Source organism: Balaenoptera acutorostrata, chromosome 1 (genome assembly GCF_949987535.1).
Source record: "Balaenoptera acutorostrata chromosome 1, mBalAcu1.1, whole genome shotgun sequence".
In the NCBI taxonomy this organism is placed as follows: domain Eukaryota; kingdom Metazoa; phylum Chordata; class Mammalia; order Artiodactyla; family Balaenopteridae; genus Balaenoptera; species Balaenoptera acutorostrata.
The window spans coordinates 16,827,677-16,847,789 of record NC_080064.1 but is presented as its reverse complement, the minus strand read 5'-3'; the positions used below and the strand labels follow the sequence as shown (position 1 = coordinate 16,847,789).

General features: G+C 46.9%; 1 protein-coding gene across 2 annotated transcripts in view; it reads right to left on the bottom strand.

Annotated features, from left to right (window-relative positions):
* The window catches only part of ALPL (alkaline phosphatase, biomineralization associated), a 60,458-nt gene that overhangs the window by 26,057 nt on the left and 14,288 nt on the right, over nucleotides 1–20,113 (bottom strand). The window contains exon 1 of one of the 2 annotated variants that reach the window (XM_057536078.1): nucleotides 3,351–3,435. The exons of the other annotated variant lie outside the window; for it this stretch is intronic. The gene's annotated coding sequence lies outside the window, so the exon portion shown is untranslated. Of the gene's footprint in view, nucleotides 1–3,350; nucleotides 3,436–20,113 lie in introns of those variants that run through there. 2 annotated transcript variants of the gene reach the window in all.

Below are 20,113 nucleotides of genomic sequence, written 5' to 3'. Positions count from 1 at the left end.
GAAGCCAAACGAATTTAGGGCGGGAGATCTGGCAGAGGAAGGAGTCGGGCCGGGGTGAGTTCTACCTGAGCGGCCTGGCCAGGCGGCAGGTGAAGAAGCAGACCAGGCTCAAGGTCAGCACCAGGAGGAGGAGGCTGAGGACCGCTGTGAGGACCACGTCCATGGTGGGGGACAGGAGGGCCATCTTGAGTGAAGAGGGCCCCACAGAGCAGCCACCACAACCTGTAACACCTAGTCACACTAGCCTTGGATGTCTGCTCCAAAGCTCTGGGTCAGTGGCTGTGACCTGGCTTTGTTCCCTGGGGTTAATCTTCGGGGCTTAGCCCAGGATGGGTGACATGGGAGGGAGGACAATCCATGGGGCTCCCCTCCCCCAGCCCAGTCCTTCCCCACCTGAGGCTTGCTCATTCCTCTTTGTCCATTCAGTCTTTTTTTTTTTTTTTTAACTTTTTTTTTTTTTTTTTTTTTTTTTTTTTTTTTTTTAGCTGTGTTGGGTCTTCGTTTCTGTGCGAGGGCTTTCTCTAGTTCCGGCGAGCGGGGGCCACTCTTCATCACGGTGCGCAGGCCTCTCACTATCGAGGCCTCTCTTTGTTGCGGAGCACAGGCTCCAGACGCGCAGGCTCAGTAGTTGTGGCTCACAGGCCCAGTTGCTCCGCGGCACGTGGGATCCTCCCAGACCAGGGCTCAAACCCGTGTCCACTGCATTGGCAGGCAGACTCTCAACCACTGCGCCACCAGGGAAGCCCTGTCCATTCATTCTTTATTCCCAAACACTTACTGAGTACCTGCTATGTACCTGGCTCTGTTCTAGGTACTAAAGACTCAGTGGGGAGGAGGACAGACACGGTCTCTGATTTCTTGGAGATTCCTGACCGGCCAGGGTAGGAAAAAGCACTACTATGTGCCAGTCGTTGTGCTGGGCACCTTGTGGGATAAAAGCACAGAAGGAAAGGAACCCCTATCTGGGGTCACAATAGTTTTTTCCCCAGCAGCAGTGGCCGTTCCACCCCATTTACATGCCCAGGAACCTGAGTCTGCACTGAATCAGCCAGAGGGGTGAACTCATGTCCAGAATAAGAGCAACTGCTCTTACTGAGCACCAACTGTGTGCCAGGCCACATATGAGCTAGATACTAGCATCCCCACTTCCAGATGAAGGAAACAGACGCTCAGAGGTGCAAAGATGGAGTTGGAATTTGAACCCAGATCTGCTGGCCTCCACAGCTGTAACCCCAGCTCCTGCACTGCCTCAGATCTAGGATAGCACCAGCCCTGCAGGGCAGCAAGGAGGCTTCAGTCAAGTCTCAGCCAGGTGTTGGCCGTCACCAGAGAGTCAGCACATACAGGCTGGAGGTAGCTGAGCTGTCACCTGCCTGGAGGGGTCTTTTCTGCTTCCAAAGTGTCCTCAACCCCTTTTTCATTTTCTCTTGGGTTCCGACAACATCTCATCAAGTCAGGATGGTGACTATGGTTCTCATCTTACAGATTCAGAAGCTGAGGCTCAGAGAGGTGAAGCCACTGGACACACACACAGAGCCCGGAAGCAACCCCAGCTATGTGCCTATGAGACCAGGCCTTTTCCCATTATATTTCCTGCCCCTTGGGACACCTCAGATCCCAAGGTACAAAGCACCCAAGGTTGGGGGGAGATGTTTTTACCCTCTCGGTGCCAAGGGAGGGGCCCTGTTCCTGGCCCCAGAAAGGCCATTGAGCTCACCATGACAACAGGAAACCCATCGCATCACTCCATTAAACCTTTTTCTTTCTCACTTTGTATCAGATCTTCCTACTGCATCAGATCTTCACCACACCTTAGTGACACAGGCAGGGTGGAGTGATTAGCCCCACTGATAGATGGGGAAACTGAGGCTTATCAGGGAAGTCACTTGGTCAGCTGTCAAACAGCCAGCAAGTCTGGTCCAACTCCCAGCTCCATCACTTCCCAGCTGTGTGATGCTGGGTCAGTCCGTGCACCTGTGAGCCCATTGCCTTATCCTCCTAACATCCATCTCCCATTCAGGAGAGCCCAGAGGCGGGCCAGGCACTGAATATACCTGATATTACTTTAATCCTTATTAACAAGTGAGCGCTAGATACAGTTGTCCCCTTTTCCAGGTGAGGGAATAAAGGCCCAGGGATACAGTTGTCCCCTTTTCCAGGTGAGGGAATAAAGGCCCAGGGGACCATGGTGAAGATGACCCAGGGTCACACAGATGGGAGGTGCTGAGCCTGGCCCTGCACAGGACTCCACACAGGACCTACCCAGGTCACCCCTACTCCAGACTCTTTCCACCACAGCTCACCCAGGGACCCTCCCCGCCCCATCCAGCTCCCAGGCCTGGGACACCCTCTAAGGCTCCCCTACTCACCAGCCTAATAAATCAATATGAGACCCCAGAAGTTTCACCTTGTGCTCACCAGCAGTACCTGGCGGGGCCAGAGGGACAGTTATTTGTCCTTAGGGAACCCCCAGTCTAGAGGACACAGTCCAAAAATGTCTGAGCTGGGAAGGGTCCTTTGACCAGATTTTCCCAAATGTCCCAGACCACAAAAATCACTTGGGGTGATTGTGGGAACAGTCCTATTCCCAAGTGGTACCCAGGGAGGTATATAGCCTAGGAAGTGTATGAGGTGGGTGATGGAAGTATTCTTTACAATGATCTGGGAGGTGTTGATAGTTTAAAGTGTATATATGTATGGGATTTCCCTGGTGGTCCAGTGGTTAAGAATCCACCTTCCAATGCAGGGGACGCGCCTTCCAATGCAGGGGACGCGGGTTCAGTCTCTGATTGAGGAACTAAGATCCCACATGCCGCAGGGCAACTAAGCCCACGTGCCACAACTATTGAGCTCTCGCGCCTCAAGGAGAGAGCCCATGCACCACAACTAGAGAGAAGCCTGTGTGCCACAACGAAGAGCCCATGTGCTGCAACTAAGACCCAACACAGCCTAAAGAAAGAAAGAAAATAAAGAAAACTTAAAAAAAAAAAGAAAACTTAAAAAAAAAAAGTGTATATATGTAAAAATTCATCCAGGGGCTAATAACCCCTACCCTGCCCATATTGTTAGGTGTGATAAAGTGCTGAGGAGATTTAAGGGAGTGTTGAGAAGGAGAAGGTGTCATGATGTGGCTGTATTCAAACTTTAAAAGAGATTAAAGAGACATAACAACCCCTCCCCCCTAATTAATTCCCAGCCCCACCTCCCCCCCAGAACTTCTCAGTCAGAATCTCCCAGGGCAGGGCCTGGAAAGTCATCCTATGAGCAGATTAGTTTGGGAAACATTGCCTTAGACATTATCCCATTGCCCAGAGAGGAAGACTAAGGCCTAAAGAAGAAGAAAGACTTACCCCAGGCCTCCCAGCTCCTACTCCCCGTAGACACACACAGGGAACAATCAGAACCAGCTCGGAGCCAGTGCCCTCTGGGCTGTCAGCTGCGCCTTCTTGGCTCTTTCAAGGAGCTGTGGCTGAAGAGAAGGGCTGAATGTTCCTTGTGCTTCCGGGGGGACGTGGGGAATGGGAGGGGCGTTGAAGGGGGTCTTGCAACATCAAACTGGGCTGCAGCAGCTGCTGGGGGAGGGAGTGCCACTAAAGATCAGCCCAGGAACATCTCACCTGCAGGGTCAGAGAGAAGGAACATAGAACCGCTCTCTCAGCCAAGCCCAGCGCCTCTGGCAAGCCTTGTTGGCCGGGACTCCATTCACTGATGGAAGTTATTTACGGCTGCCATAAAGCAGCCTCTGGGTGAAGGCTCTGGAAGGAATGTGTGCTGGTCAGGGTAGGCTGCAGGTCAGACCCAAGGAGGGACTTCCCCAGAGGGCAGTAGGCCAGGTGCTGGCACAGAGCAAGGCTCAGACCTCTAGCCGCTGCAGACAGCAACTCATCTCGACAAAAAAACAGATGCGGGCGTGCCTGGGGAGGCTTGGCGTCAGCCCTGCCTGCTGCCAAGCCACTGCATCTTTAGGGCTGTGATGAAAAGCCAGCTGTCCCCCTGAGCACCTCCAGCCTCAGCACCTCTGCACACTGCATCCCCTGGTCTGGAATGTTCCCTGCTGTCCACCCGATAAAGTCCTCCCATCACCCTTCCCCCTCGACCTCAGCTCTGCTGGGCTGCCCTGCAGCCCAGCCCCAGCCCAGGCGGCAGCTACAGTTCCTCCCCAAGCTCCCAAAACCCAGCCGCTCAAGACCTTGGTCACGTTTATCAGAGTCAGAGAACCATGGGTGGTCGCCTCCTCACCATGGGGTGAGCTCCTAGAAAGCAGGGATCTTGCTCTGTGGATGTTGGCAGCCCCACGGCTGGCAGAGCCGGGTGCACAGCCGGCTGGCTGGGCAGGAATGTGGGTAGGTGGGTGGAAGGGTGGCGGGTCAATGGTGAGTGACCAAAGAGGCAGCTCGGCAGCAGGAAGCAAGCTCTGGAGCCAGGGCTCCAGGTTCAGATCCTGCCTCTGCCCCTCTTGAGCTGGGTAGCTCAGGGCCAGTGACCCCACCCCTGGGGTCTCAGGTTTCTCATCTGCAAAGTGGGAGACGAATAAAATCCATAGGGTCCTTGTAAGGATTATATGAGTTAATGCACAGAAAGGCTTAAAACAGGGCCTGGGACACAGTAAGTGGGCAATGAATGTCACCCAGCAGCCATGATCACCGGGCAGGGGAGGATGGAGTGAGGGGTAAGTGGGCAGGTGAGGGGCTGGAGCTGAGAAGGGACAGACCCTTCTCTGCCCACTCGGCCAGCAGCCATTTACCCTTGTGCTCATCACAGACCTGCCCACCTGGAAGGCCCGCGAGGTCTTTCTAGCTCTAAGGCTCTAGAAACCAAAAAGCTTACCTGGCTGCTGTGCACCTCCACTTGGGGGAGGGGTTAAATAGGGGGTGGAGGTTCCAGTTCCTATAGTCAAGGGGCGCTATGTTTCCTGAGAGAACCAGATTTGTCTGTCTGCCTGTCTCCCTCTCACAGACAAACATCCCACCAGGAGGCCTGATGCCTTCTCTTCCTCTTGAAGGAGAAAGAGAAAGAGACCACCTAGGGTCAGCCGGGAAGATTCCATGGAGTGGGTGGGAGGAGAGCCAGGTTGGAAGGATGGTAGGGTTGAGATGAACAGAGAGAGAAACAGCGCTCCCTACAGGAGAAACTGAATGTGCAAAGGCAAGGAGGTAGGAATGAAGTATTTAGAGGTGGGGAGAAAGGCAGGAGCCGGCAGTTGGTGACAGAGGACAGAGAGGCAGCCAGGACCGACCACAAAGGGCTTTGCTCCCTGAGCTCAGCCTGGTCAAGAGCAGGCGCTTGGCATCCCCGCCTGACTTACACGTCTCTTGCCAGCCCATTTCACAAGTGAGGACTTTGCAGCTCAGATGGTCTGCCCCTCGCCCAAGGCCACACAGCAGAGCTGGAATCGGAAGCCTCAGGGGTCTGGGTTCCAGAGCTAAAGATTTTTCTGTGGCTTCCTGGGGTGCCTGGCCGGTCTGGATGCCACAGACTGGCTCTGTGGGCAGAGGACTGAAGCCAGTCAAGGTTCATCTGGTGGGAGGAGAGCTGGCAGCAGGGAGGCGGGGGAGGGAGATGGCAGGGCCCAGAGGCACCGTGCCTGGGGTGGCTGGAGCGCCTGGGCAGAGGGGTGTCAGGGATGGCTGCTCCACGGGCACACAGGCTCCCACCATCCCACGCAGAGGACATGTTCTGTCCCAGGCCACCTTGCTCTGAGCCAAGCCTGGGAGCTGAGTGGTGGGGTGGGGGGAAGGAGCATGTGCTGTGTGTCCCTGAGGTGTTTGTCATCCCCTGCACTCTGGCACCTCACTCAGCACTCCTGCAGTGGGAGCCCCTCTGGTACCAGGAGACGTAGCCATCCCATCCTTACTCTCACAGTGGACAACAAGAACAGGAAGGCACAGAGAGGGTATACAACCTGCCCAGGGTCACACAGCAATCATCAGCAGGGATAAGTCTCCCCACTAACCAGCTAAGATTTGGGAGGCTATTACCAGAAGCACAAGGCAGTCTGTGAGGCACAGCATGGATACCAATGTCTTGGAATTCTGGAAATCAGTGATTTCTGTCAACTGAAAAGAAGATTTCAAACTGAGACTACTCTAGAAAAACCCTTACTTTATATACTTTGTCATTCTATTTGTAATAATAATAGCATACCTTTTCATAGCATTTACTATGTTCCAGACATTGTTCTAAACACTTTACCTACATTAACTCATTCAATCTCCACAACAACCTACTAGGTAGGCACTATTATTATACCCACTTTACAGGTAACAAAACAGAAGCACAGAGAGATCGTGCTTGCTCAAGGTCACACAGCCAGTAAGTGACCAAGCCAGAATTCAACGTCACCTGTAGATGTTTCTGTCTCCCAGGGCCAAGTGTAAACTCCTAAAGCAGTCAGTAAGACTGAAAACAAACCACATTTGTTCTATCTGCAATATGTACGTTATAAGTTTGCAGATGAATGGAATACACACAGCTACCATGTGACTTATACTCACTATACACTCTCCCCAAATGTCATTTTACTATATGTGCATCACAGCCCCCTGAGGGAGGGCTTCTTACCCCCACTTTATGGAAGAGAGGTGAGGTGACTTGCCCCAGGTCACACAGCATGAGAGTGGCCAAGGACTGACTGAGTCCAAGTCCTTGATCACAGGTGGCCTGCCCTGCAGAGGGGACAACCTGGGGTGTGCAGCAGAGACGGGGGGCGGGGTGGGGAAGACCTCGGCTGGAGACCTGGCTCCACCCCTGGACAGGCCAGTGACCCTGGACACACCCCTCCTCCCCCACAATCCCCTACTTCAGCTGGTCCTCATGCAGGACCCTGGACCACCGTGGCTCTTCCCCCTCCCTGCCCCCGACGCCCCACGTGCTCTGGCAGCCTTCCCCTAGGAGATGAAACCTCCATTCCATAGACAGCCCCACACAGGCCTTGTAAGAAGAGGCTGAGGCGGCTCTGGACTTCAGGGAAATAGGCCATGAACTTGTAACCTTCTGAGTGGCGGCCAACACAAGCAGTATCCCTGGGTGGCAAGTGCCGGGTTTCTCGAATGCCTGGCTTGCGTCAGAACAGGGAGTACACGGACGTTCCCAGAGACAGGTCTCACTGCCCTGGGCCCACGGTAATAGCGCTCCTCACGTTCCCAGAGAACCTTCCAGCTGGTGGAGGCTCCTGGCACTATTACATTTGATATCCATGGTGACCCTGGGAGGTACAGGGCAGGGATGCACCCCAACCTCCAGGCAGGAAATGTGGACCCACAGAGGTGAGGGTCTCACCCAAGGGCGCACAGCTGAGCAGAGCCCCCAGATTGCTTACTGGCTTTGTGACCTTGGGCACATCACTTCCCCTTTCTGGGCCTCGGTTTTCTCACGGGTCCAATGGGGATAATCACAGAGAGTGCCTACATCACTGTGCTATTATAAGAAGGATAACTGCACAATAAACAATGAGATCAAGGCCCAGCGCTTGGCCCATATTAAACACTCAAAATAAATGTTAGCTAGTAGTAAAGGTGATAACGAGTGTGCCAGACACTGTTCTAAGTGCTTTCCAGGCATTCCTTCATCTACTCCTCACAACACCATGTGGTAGGTGCTATCATTGCTCCCACTGCACAGAGAAGTTAAGTAACTGGGCCAGGGTCACACAGCTATTAACAGGACACTATGAAGGGGGAAAAGGAGAAACTCATAATGAATGAAGCACCTATTATGTACTGGGAGCTTTTTGTTCAGCCTTCTAAGAAACCAGTCATGTGGGAATTATCAGCCCGGGTCAGAAGAGAAAACTGAGGCTCAAAAGGGGGGAGGGAAGCGCGGGGTCACACAGCAACGACGTGGGAGACCTGGGATGCAGGCCAGGCCTGTCTGGCTTCATATTCAGTGTGCTGGCTCCCCCATCTCAGTCACACGCCAAGACAACTTCCATCATGGTCACCGTTACGGGCGGCAGACCCCGATGCCTTGGCCACCCCCGGTACAGGGAGCCCCACGTCAGTGTGTCATGTGACCTCCCTCTGCCTGTGTGGCAGTGTGTGTGTGTGAGTTTGTGTGCATGTGTATGCGCGTGCATGCCGGGGTCCTGGCAGCGAGCGAGGCAGGGTTCCCATTGTGTGTGTGCCCAGCCCCGTGACCAGTCCTCACGTCAGGCTGTTCCCTCTGCCCCCAGACCAGCTCTTCCTGGGCTTTCACGTGATTGCAGCTTCCTGGGAACCTCTCATATCTGGAACGGGCGCTCGCTCCATAAAGGGAGGGGCTTCAGTCACACTGGCTCCCTCCCTCCCAGGTCAGCCCCTCTGGGTTTATAATTTTACACAAAGAGGCTGAGATGGGTGGGGGCAGCTCAGGGTTACAAGTCAGAGTCCTGGCCAGTTACTCAAGGGCTGTTTTCTCATCTGCAAAGCAGTGATAATAAGTGCCATTCCGCTTCCAATATTGGCTTCTTAGGAGGGAAGGAACTTTGCAAACTGTAAAGTGCTATGCAGATGTTTCTATGGCTTTATGTTGTTTCCCCTTCTGATGACTGTAGTAGATACGTGCTATAATTTTTGGCCACCCAGAATCCATTCCCCTTTCCTAACAATACCACAGAGTTTCCTTGGGGGGCTTCCCTGGTGGCGCGGTGGTTGAGAGTCTGCCTGCCAATGCAGGGGACACGGTTCAAGCCCTGGTCTGGGAGGATCCCACATGCCGCGGAGCAGCTGGGCCCGTGAGCCACAATTACTGAGCCTGCGCGTCTGGAGCCTGTGCTCCACAACAAGAGAGGCCGCGACAGTGAGAGGCCCGCGCACCGCGATGAAGAGTGGCCCCCGCTTGCCACGACGAGAGAAGTCCCTCGCATAGAAACGAAGATCCAACACAGCCATAAATAAATAATAAAATAAATTTAAAAAAAAAAGAGAGGAAGAATTCTTAAAAAAACAAAACAAAACAAAGTTTCCTTGGGAAGTGACTCTCTCTTTTCCAGCCAACTGGTTTGGGTAGGACTGATCCTACCTCCAGGCCCCAGGTGGGTCCTGACTGGCTTAAGCTCAAGACTCTCTCCACCTGGATGGTGTGTTGTGAGGGTGTGGGGCGATGGGGAGGGGCACTGTGTGCAGCCTGAAGATAAGGCAAGCTCTCAGAAGGTGGAGTAGAGAGATGCAGAGAATCTGAGTCTTTGATGACGCTGCTTGAGCCCCTGGATGCAGCCATGCCTGAAGCCTACTTCTGAACATCCAAGTTACATGAGCTAGTTAATTCCCCATATTGCTTACCTTGGATTTTCTGTTACTTGGAACACAGAGTCTGACCTCAGAACTCCAGTTCAGCCTGTTTTTCTCAGCCCCTTACATTGTAAGCAACACATCATGTCACTCATCTAGTTGTTTCTACCAAAGGAAAAATCTTGCAAACAAGCTAAAGATGGGTCAATAAGTTTCAAGTGCATGGTAAAATGAGGCCAACCAATACAAGCTTGGTTTTCTTCTTGGAATCTATAAACTTGTAGAATTGTAGGAGGTCCTTGGGCAGGATTTGCCTAAAAGCCCTACTGTGTGCAGGACTCGGACCCTCCCCTTCCAAGGTTGTTGTCAGTTGACTTTAACAACTCTTTGACTACCATGTTCCAAGTGTCTACTGTGTGGCTGGCCCTGCACCAAGGGCCGCAGGTACGACTTCTGCCTTCTAGGCCCTTCAGTCTAGTGATGATTGGTCACAATACACATTTTTACTATATTTTACACAAAGCCCTAGGAGGCTGGCATACAGGGGGGAAACTGCTACACCCATTTCACAGAGGAGGAAACAGAGACTCAGAGAGGTGCAGTGATTTGCCGAACATCCCTCTGGTAAAGAGGGGCAGGGCTAGGCCATAACCCCGGATCTGCCTGCCTCCAAACCCAGTGCTTTTTCTTCTAGCCTTTGGGGTGGCAGGGATGGCGCTGGGACTGACATTTCTTTGAGGTAGTCTGTTCCACTTAGGGGCAATCAGAATGGTTTAAAAAGCTAAAGAAAGCAGGGAAGCCAAGTATCATGGGCTTCCTGTTTGCCCCAAGAGTCTTGGCTCCATGAGAAGCCCCAGTATTCAGGCCCATCCAGCTTTACTCTCCTAAAGGACTCACCTCCTACAGGCTGTGGACAGAGAGGGACCAGCCACAACCTTAAAATCCAGGCCCCAGATGCTTTCATGGGCAGCCCTTGGCACCCCAAGTGAGCTGTCCTGGCCTCTCTCGTGCCTCTGTCCTGCATCTCTAAGATCCAACTGACATGGCCTCAACATCCCCTATCCCCTAGGGTCTTCCCTATATGTTATTCAACCAACATTCATTCAACCACTGTTTATTGAGCACCTACTATATGCAAGGGGCTGTTCTAGGTGCTCAAATCCCTGCTGGTGGGGTGAGCAGACAATAAGAAAATAAGTAAAATCAATAGGATGCCAGGTAGTGGTAAGTGAGATGGAGAAAAAGAAGGGGGGGGGGAGGAGAGTTGGTATTTGCAGTTTTAAATAGAGAGATCAGAGAAGGTCTCACCACGAAGTCATCTCACTGGAGGCTTGCAATAATCCCACGCAGGCAAGAATGTGATTCCCAAACTGCAAATAAGGAAACTGAGGCTTCAGGATTAAATCGAGTCTACACATGCCAATCTAACCAGCTGTGGAGCTGAGATTCTGGTGCAGGGCTACTGCTGCTCCCCCACGTACCCTCTCCCCTACCAAATGGTACTAGCAGCCCTTTTGCAGGCTCTGAGAGGTAAAGCCACATATCCGGACCTGCAAGAGTACAGGGCGGGGCTGGAGTCAGCCCTAGTGCCACCCTCTGGAACTGCCTCTTAGCAAGGCCTACATCTGCTTCCACAGGCCTCGCTCTTTAGCTTCAGCTCTGGGCTTGCTGAATCTCAGTCCTCCTCTTTGCTGACTCCGTGTCCTCCAAGACCACTGCTCTCTTTCCCAGAGCCCCTTTGGCTCTCTATCCCAGGTCACATGAGACGCTAATCATCCAACCCACCCTTGTTCTGCCTCCTCAATTAACTTCTGGCCCATCGTTAAATCTGCATTTGCATGAAACCTACAAAAGACATCTTGTGGATGGCCTAGGCGGGCAGACAGCTGGTGTACATGTGTAACGGGGAGGGGGAGTTTCTCACCAAGCTTTTCCATCTGGATTTGTTCAGTAATCTCCCAAAACCCCAGACTAATCTTTCTGAACACTGTGGCATAGTGGAAAGACCTTGACCATGGAGGAGCTGGATATCGGGTTAAGTCCTGGCTGTGTAGCTTTGAAAGTGACTTTATGTTTGGGGCCGCAGGATCCTTATCCGTAAAACAGGGTTACAGATCCTCATTCTGCAAGGTTGTTTTAAAGATAAAATGCAGGGACTTCCCTGGTGGTGCAGTGGTTAAGAATCTGCCTGCCAATGCAGGGGACACGGGTTTGATCCCTGGTCCGGGAAGGTCCCACATGCCACGGAGCAACTAAGCCCTTGTGCCACAACTACTGAGCCTGCGCTCTAGAGCCCACGAGCCACAACTACTGAGCCTGAGTGCCACAACTAATGAAGCCCGCACGCCTAGAGCCCGTGCTCCACAACAAAGGGAAGCCACCGCAATGAGAAGCCCTCACTGCAACAAAGAGTAGCCCCAGCTCGCCGCAACTAGAGAAAGCCCGCGCGCAGCAACGGAGACCCAACACAGCCAAAAAAAAAAAAAAAAGATAAAAGCCAAAAGAGAGTATCTGTTAAACGATAAAATTTGGTAGAATTTTAAAAAGCATTTAGATAGAGCCTGGCAGACAAACATCAAGATTTTGTTGAATGGAATGGAGAAGTCTGTATAATGGTGAACAACCACCACCAACACAACAACAGCTGCATTCATTGTGCTCCTACACTCGGAGGTAGGCACCCTTAATATCAACATTATTTTACAGAAGAGGGGAAAAAAAAGCACAGGGAGGCTCAGTAACTTGCCTATGGTCACACAGCAGGCAAGTGACAGAGTTGGGATTATGAACCCAAATTGTCCAACCCCAAAGTATAAGCTCTTTACAATTATGCTAGGTTAGTAAATGAGGCTTGAAACACAGCGATTAAGTCCAGAACCTTCATTCTTAACCACTGTACCAGCTTGTCAGAGCTGAAAGGGGCTCTAGGACTAATCTAACCCAGCACTCTCATTTTTTTCCCAGCAGGAGCCTAAGGTCCAGAGAGGTAGTGTGACTTTCCCAAAGTAACACAGTCAGTTAGTTGAAGAATAGGACAAGCACCCTGGTTTCCTAACTCTTGAACCCCATGCCATCACTGAGTATCACAATGACCGTGAGAGGCCTTCAGGGAAGGAGTCTCGAGGATATACCAGAATTTTTCCAGCAGAAGTGTAGGGAAGGCAGACTAATCAGAGGGAACAGCCCATGCGAAGGTCTGGCGGCCATGAAAGTCTTTTTTTGGAGAATAGTGAGCTGTGAGGTGCATGCAAAGGTTGGGGCTGGAACAGATGATAAGGCTGGTTTTCCTATTAAACCATGTTTCATATTTCCACATGGTTCTTTTATTGTTTAACACTTTCTTATTCTGTCTTATGTTGCTAATATCTTTCCTTATTTCTTTCGCGTGTTTCTAATGTTAATTAAAAATTCTTGGTCTATCTGTTCTAATGTCTCTGACTCCAGTGCTATCTCGAGTCAGTTTGCTGTTTTTCTTTTGAAGCCTCTGTGCTCCGGCTGGTGATACAGTGGGGGTGAGGGTGCACATACCATCCCTAGAAACAGTGAGGGAAGACATATGGCTCCCCGCCCCTCGTCCTCAAATCAACACCAGAGTAACAATAGAGCAAAAACGTCACTAAGCCTAGGAAACTGTGGAGAGAAACGGAATCTCCTGGGGAGACGGAAGGGGGTTTTAACTTGGTGTGTGCAGCGCTGGAGGGTGGGAACGCAGCAGCCTGGAGAAGGGGCAGGGCCTAGTCTTTAGCGGGTGGAGAATACTGTAGAAAAGACAATCAGATTTGAGCTCTGCTCTTGCCTCTTTGCATCAAGCCTTCCCCAGCACACCTCCCCACACCCCCTGCCCCAAAACATGCCCACTTGCCCTGGAGCAACCGAGGCCAGCATTCTCACTTGCACACGCGGGGCCCAGGCAGACGGTCCAAGTATATGCCGGAGTAAAATCAGGGCCGTGCAGCAGGCACTGTGGAGTTGCAGAAATCAAGAGGGAACTAATGGGGTGACAGGCCTCCACGGTCACTCCAGCACCCCTTCTCTTCTGGACCTGGAGGCTGGTGGATTCTGACCTAGGCAGACAGCCCCCTCCCTTGGCTGCTTCTTCCTGGCATCCAGAAAGTGAGGCTCAATCCTGTAGAGTTAGTTACTTGGTGGGGGGGCTGGGGGTGAGGGTCGTGATGACAAACCCAGGGAGGAACTATGCAGTTCTGACACCTGGGGGCCTCCACTCTGGGACCGTCATCTCCTTGGGCTCATCAATGCTGACAGAGACCAGGGTCAGGCTTGGATTCTTACCCCAACATGCAGCACCAGGCAGAATAGCTGAAACCCTCCCACCTCGAGGAGTGAGCTCACGGGTTACAGAACAGGGAATCCGAGGAGTACACTGGCTTCAAAAGAAAAACAAACCAATTAGAGATACCACTGGAATCGGCCGTGTTCAACAGATGGACTGAGAATTTTAAAATAAGCGTTAGAAACACGCCAAAGAAATAAGAAAAGATATTAGTGAAACAAAACAGAATAAGAAAGTGTTAAAGGACCCAAGTGGAAATATTCTATATGAAAAAACAGTTGAAATAACAAACATAATAGGTAGAATTAACTGCAGAATGGATACTGCAGCTGAGGAATGAAATAGGGAACGGGGATATCAGATGGAGGAATATTTCCAGGAAGAAGCCAGGAAGGATTAAGAAATCGGAAATATGAAAGAAATGGTAAAAGATCAGTTAAAAGTTAAAACAGCAGCCCCAATCTTACTCCATTAATTTGAAATGGATCATAAACCTAATTGTACAGATCTTCTTGGTTTTTTTTTTTTTGGCCGCACCACACGGCATGCGGGATCTTAGTTCCCCAGCAGTGGAAGCGCCGCGTCTTAACCCCTGGACCACCACGGAAGTCCCCATAATCGTAACTATAAAATCCAGAACCATAAAGCCTCTAGAAGATAACATAAGCAGGTATCTTTGTGACTTTGGGGTAAGGCAAGGAGTCCTAACTTCTTAAAAAAAAAAAGATAATTTGGACTTCATCAAAATTTTACACTTCTGCTCATCAAAAGATACCATTAAGAAGCTGAATAGACAAGACACATAATGGGAAAGAATACGCACAATACACATAGCTCCCAAAGGACTTGTATCCAGTAAATAAAGAATTCCTAAAGTTGCCAATAAAATGATTAACAACTCCCCACACACACAATGGGCAAGAGACTTAGCCACTTCAAAATGAAAACATACGAATGACCAATAGTTCATGGTGTTCCACATCATTATCATCAGGTAAATGAAAATTAAACCCGTTTCACACACACCAGAATGACTAAAACCAAATCAAAATGACTTGCAAAATCAAACATTGGCAAGAATGTAGAAAAACTCATGGTTATGTAATAAAGTACACTGACTTTGGAAAAGAGTTTGGCAGTTAAACCAACATACACTTATCACATGATCCAGCAATTCCACTCCTAAGTATTTGCTCAAAAGAAATAAAAATACACCCAAAGGGCTTCCCTGGTGGCGCAGTGGTTGAGAATCCGCCTGCCAATGCAGGGGACACGGGTTCGAGCCTTTGTCCGGGAAGATCCCACATGCCGCGAAGCAACTAAGCCCGTGCACCACAACTGCTGAGCTGGCGTGCCACACTACTGAAGCTCGGGCACCTAGAGCCCACGCTCCGCAACAAGAGAAGCCACCACAATGAGAAGCCCGCACACCACAACAAAGAGTAGCCCCGCTCGCTGCAACTAGAGAAAGCCCCTGCGCAGCAATGAAGACTCAACACAGCCAAAAATAAATAAATAAATTTATTTAAAAAAGAAAGAAAATACACCCAAAGAGTCATACATTAAGTGTTCATAGGAACTTTATTTATAATACCCCCAAACTGGAAACACGCTATTTATTTAATTTTTGGCGGCATGGCATGTGGGATCTTAGTTCCCCGACCAGGGATTGAAGCCACGCCCCCTGCATTGGAAGCGTGAAGTCTTAACCACTGGACCGCCAGGGAAGTCCTTGGAAACAGTTTAAATATTCACTAACAGATCAATGAATAAACAATGGTGGTATATTAATTCAACGGAAAACCACTCGGCAAAAAAAGGAGAGAACTATTGAGGCAACAAACATAGATGAATCTCAAAAACATTACGCTAAGTGAAAGAAGCTAGACATAGAAGAGTATCTGCTGTATCATTCCATTTACACGAAACTCTAGAAAAGACCAATCTAATCTATGGTAAAAGAAATCAGAATAATGATTGCAATTTGGGAGGAAAAATAGACTGGAAAGGGTTGTGAGGGAACTTGCTAGAGAGACAAAATTTTTTTAAATCTTATTTTGGGGTTATGGTTACAAGGTAATGTAATTGGTCAAAATACCACATTGAACTGAACACTTAAGATCTGTGCATTTTATTGAATGAAATTATACATCAACAAAAAAAAAGAGAGAGATGGAAATATAAGTGCCAACATCTAGATATTAGGAGTCCCATGAGAGGAAAATAAATCAAAAGTAGAGATATTTGAAGAAATAATGAAGACAACCTTGGAACTGAAGAAAAATGATAGATCTCAGTTTGAAAGCATCCCAAATACATCAGACAGGATAGATAATGAAAAACCCACACTCAGAAATATTAGAGTGACTATCAGAAGACACATTCTCAAAGTCTAGAGAAAAACAGATCACTTACAAAGGAATAAGTAACAAATTGAATTGACCAAAGTACCAAAGGAAAAGAATTTGAACTAAGAATTTTATATCCAGCTAAACTGCCATTCAAATGTTAAAGGCTAAAAAAAAAACATTCAATGGCTCAGGTTTATACAAAAAGACACCCCCCCCAAAAATTTTGAAATAACTACTTCAGTAATAGAAACAAATTCCACATATGATACTAAAGATATGTGAAAGCTGAGCAAATAACTTAGTAAAGTTTAGTGTTTAAAAAAAATCCCCAGATCAAAGACAAATATATAATATCTGAACAACTCAGAACTGCAAAACCTAGACAGTTTTAATGTGCTGTCATGGGGGCTCAAAGGCATGTCACTGAAGAGTATAAGGGTTGAAAGGGAAGAGAGAGACCAAAGGGTATAAGAAAGTGCTAATCTTGTCTTTGCAGGGAAGAGCTAGAGCTAACAATTCTTTTAAAGTAATAAAATATTAAAACGAAACAGAAAAAGCAAGATAAATTGAAATTAAAAAGTAGGATACACACACATACTTTTCAGAAACACTCAAACATTTTAAAAATTAATCACATACCAGACCACAAAACAAGTCTCACATTTTAAATAACAGGTCTTCACAGAGTCCACATTCTCTGACCATTAAGTTTGAAGTTAGTTTTTAAAAGGACAAACAATTTTCCATACACTTAGAGATTAAAAAATCCCTAAATAACTCATAGATCAAAGAAATGTCATAGTAGAAATTAAACACCACTTAGAACTGAACGATAATAAAACACTATATATCAAAAACTGCAATGCAGCAAAGAAAGTCTAAAAATTAATGAGCTAAGTTTCCAATTAAAGAAATTAGAAAAAACAGAAACTCGAAGAAAATAAAAGGAGATTACAAAGAGCAGAAATCAACAAAACAGAAAACAAAGATTAAACTGAGAAGATCAAAGCCACAAGTTGGTCCTTTAAAAAAGTCAATAAACTTGAGGCAAGATTAATTTTAAAAAATAAACAGAGGGAGAAAGAGATAATACACAATTATTACGGAAAAGAGGAATACAATAAGGAAATGCTATAAGCAACCTTACACTGATAAATATGAAAATGCAGATTAAATGCATACATTTCTAAAAATACATATATAACATACCAAAACTGACTCAAAAAGAAATAAGGAAACTAAATTTAAAAATTGAAACAGTAGTTAAAATCTTTCCACAAAGAAAACAGGCCAAGGTTATTTTACAGGTGAGTTCTATCAGACTTCAAGAAGCAAATTATCTCAATTTTACCCAGACTTTTCCAGAAAACAGTAAAAGAGAAAATATTACTATCTACTTCTATGAGGCCATTATTATTGCAATACCAAAGCCAGAAAAGTACAACATAAAAAATGAAAATTACAGACCCATTTTATTAATGAAAACTGATAAAATAATTCTAAACAAGATATAAGAGAATAACCAATATACAAGTTAGACTTATCTTAGGACTGCAAGGACGGTTTAATATTAGAAGATCAAATATGTAATTAACTACATTAACAGATTAAAGGAGAAAAACCATATAATCATCTCAAGATACTTTTTGAAAGCATTTAATGCAAATTAATTCAACACAAATTATTATTTTTAAAAAGCTCTCGGTAAGTTATGAATAGAAGAAAGCTTCCTTAACCTAAAAAAAGCCATTTATAAAAAATCTGCAATACATATATATTAAACGGGGAAACATTAGAACATTATCTCTAAAATAAAAAACAAGACAAAGATACCTAATACCACCTTTTAAATTTTTAAGATTGTACTGGTAGTCCTAGACAGTGTAATAAGATGAGGAAAAAAGTTAAAAGCATAAAGATCTAAAAATACAAAAGAAAACTATCATTACTTGTAACTGATTGTCTGCATAGAATCTACAGACAAATAATTGGAAATAGTTTAGCAAATTAGCTTGATAAGATCAAATGCAAAAAAGCCTATTGCATTTTCATATACCAGCTACAAAGAGAACTGGAAAACATAAGAAAAAATGGGTACCCAGATGGGAAAAAAGTTGAATTGGATCCTTATCCTACACTATACACAAAATCAACTGAACATGGATCAAGGTCTTAAATGTGAAAAACAAAACTTTGAAACATTTAGTAGAAACTGTAGGTGACAGCTTTCTGATCTTGGAGTTAAGGCACACTTTCTTAAATAAGATCCAAAAAGCACAAAATATTAAATAAAACAGTGCTAGATTAGACTCTATTAAATTTTAGAATTTCAGTTTCCCAAACATCAGTAGACTCAAAAATATAAAGAACTATTACAAGGGAGTTCCCTGGTGGCCTAGTGGTTAGGATTCCGGGCTTTCACAGCCGTGGTCTGGGTCCAATCCCGGGTCAGGGAACTGAGATCCTGCAAACCACACAGTGAGGGAAGGAAGGAAGGAAGGGAGGGAAGGAGAGAGGTAGGGAGGGAGGGAGGAAGGAAGGACTATTACAAATCAATAAGAAAAGAACAAAAAAAGGACAAATAGAAAAATGGGCAAGGGACTTCCCTGGTGGTACAGTGGTTGGGAATCCGCCTTCCAGTGCAGGGGACGCGGGTTCGATCCCTGGTCAGGGAACTAAAATCCCACATGCCTCGGAGCAACTAAGCCTGCATGCCTCAACTAGAGAGGAGTCTGCCCGTCCCAAGGAGGACCTGACACAGCCAAAAATAACTAATTAATTAATTTAAAAATGGGCAAAAGACATCTCACACACACACACATTCATACACACTTCTTCAACCTCATTGGCAATCAGGGATATGTAAATCAAATCTCCAATGAGAAATCGTTATATTTGTTGGGTTGGAAAAAATAAGAAGTCTGACAACACTTATGGAAGATGTAGAACAACAGGATCTCTTACATGTTACTGGTGGGAGTATAAACTGATACAATCATTTGGAAAACAGTTTGCTCTTATCTTGTGATACTGAACAAATATTCATATACACTATGACCCCACAATTCCACTCCTAGTTATATATCAAGAGAAAATTTCTATATATATGCATTAGAAAGCATGTACATGAATACTCATAGTGCTTTGTCTACACTAGCAAAAACCTGAAAACAACCCAAATGCCATCAACAAGAAATTGACTAAATAAAAACTGCGGTGGGAATTCCCTCGAGGTCCAGTGGTTAGGACTTGGCGCTTTCACTGCCAAGGCCCCAGGTTCAATCCCTAGCTGGGGAACTAAAATCCCACAAACAGGGCGGCACGGCCAAAAAAAAAAAAATTACGGAACACTCAGTGGAATATTATACTGTAGTTAAAAAAAAGAATTACAGCTACATGCAACCATTGGATCAATCTCGGCAATGTAAGATTGAGTGAAAAAAGCAAGTCCCAGGAGATTATGTAAAGCATGATACACTTTCATAAAGTAAAAAATATATATTTTTTACATAATGTATATAACACACACATATATATGATTTTAAATACTAATCCAAAAAAGGCAAAGGGAATGAGAAACTTCATATGTATAATACGTATATCTGTGTGTGATAATAATACTAATAAAGTATTAATCAAAAGTTTAAAATAATAATTTTAAAAGGCAAGGGAATGAGAAAGCCCAGACTCAGGAGAGTGGTTACCCCACATGAAGAAAGGTGGGTAGGAGACAGATGGAGGAACCAGAGGAAGATGTAAGGTATTGGATGATGGCTCATAGGCATTTAAAATTTATTTTTAATAATAAAATAGGGACTTCCTTGGCAGTCCAGTGGTTAAGACTCAACGCTCCCACTGCAGGGGACATGGGTTCGATCCCTGGTAGAGGAACTAAGATCCCACATGCCACGCGGTGGGGCCAAAAAATAAATAAATAAAAATAATAAAATATACAAGAGGGACATTATGAACCAGTGATAAATGTGCTTGAACAAGGATCATGATTAATCCACTGAAAGATCTCAGGGTCCATAAAACAACTTAAATGAAAACAAAAATGCTCAGTAAATATTCACATTTTGCCAAGCACTATAGAGACTGTTCAACACGCTTCATATCTCATTGAATCCTCAACAGTTTTATGAGCTGGAAACCATTACTGTCCCCATTTTATGAGTAAACTGAGGTTCAGTCACTCGGCCAGGGTCAATCATCTGGAACCCAGGTCACCTCCTCCTGTCAAAGTAGGCAAGATATGTAACTTT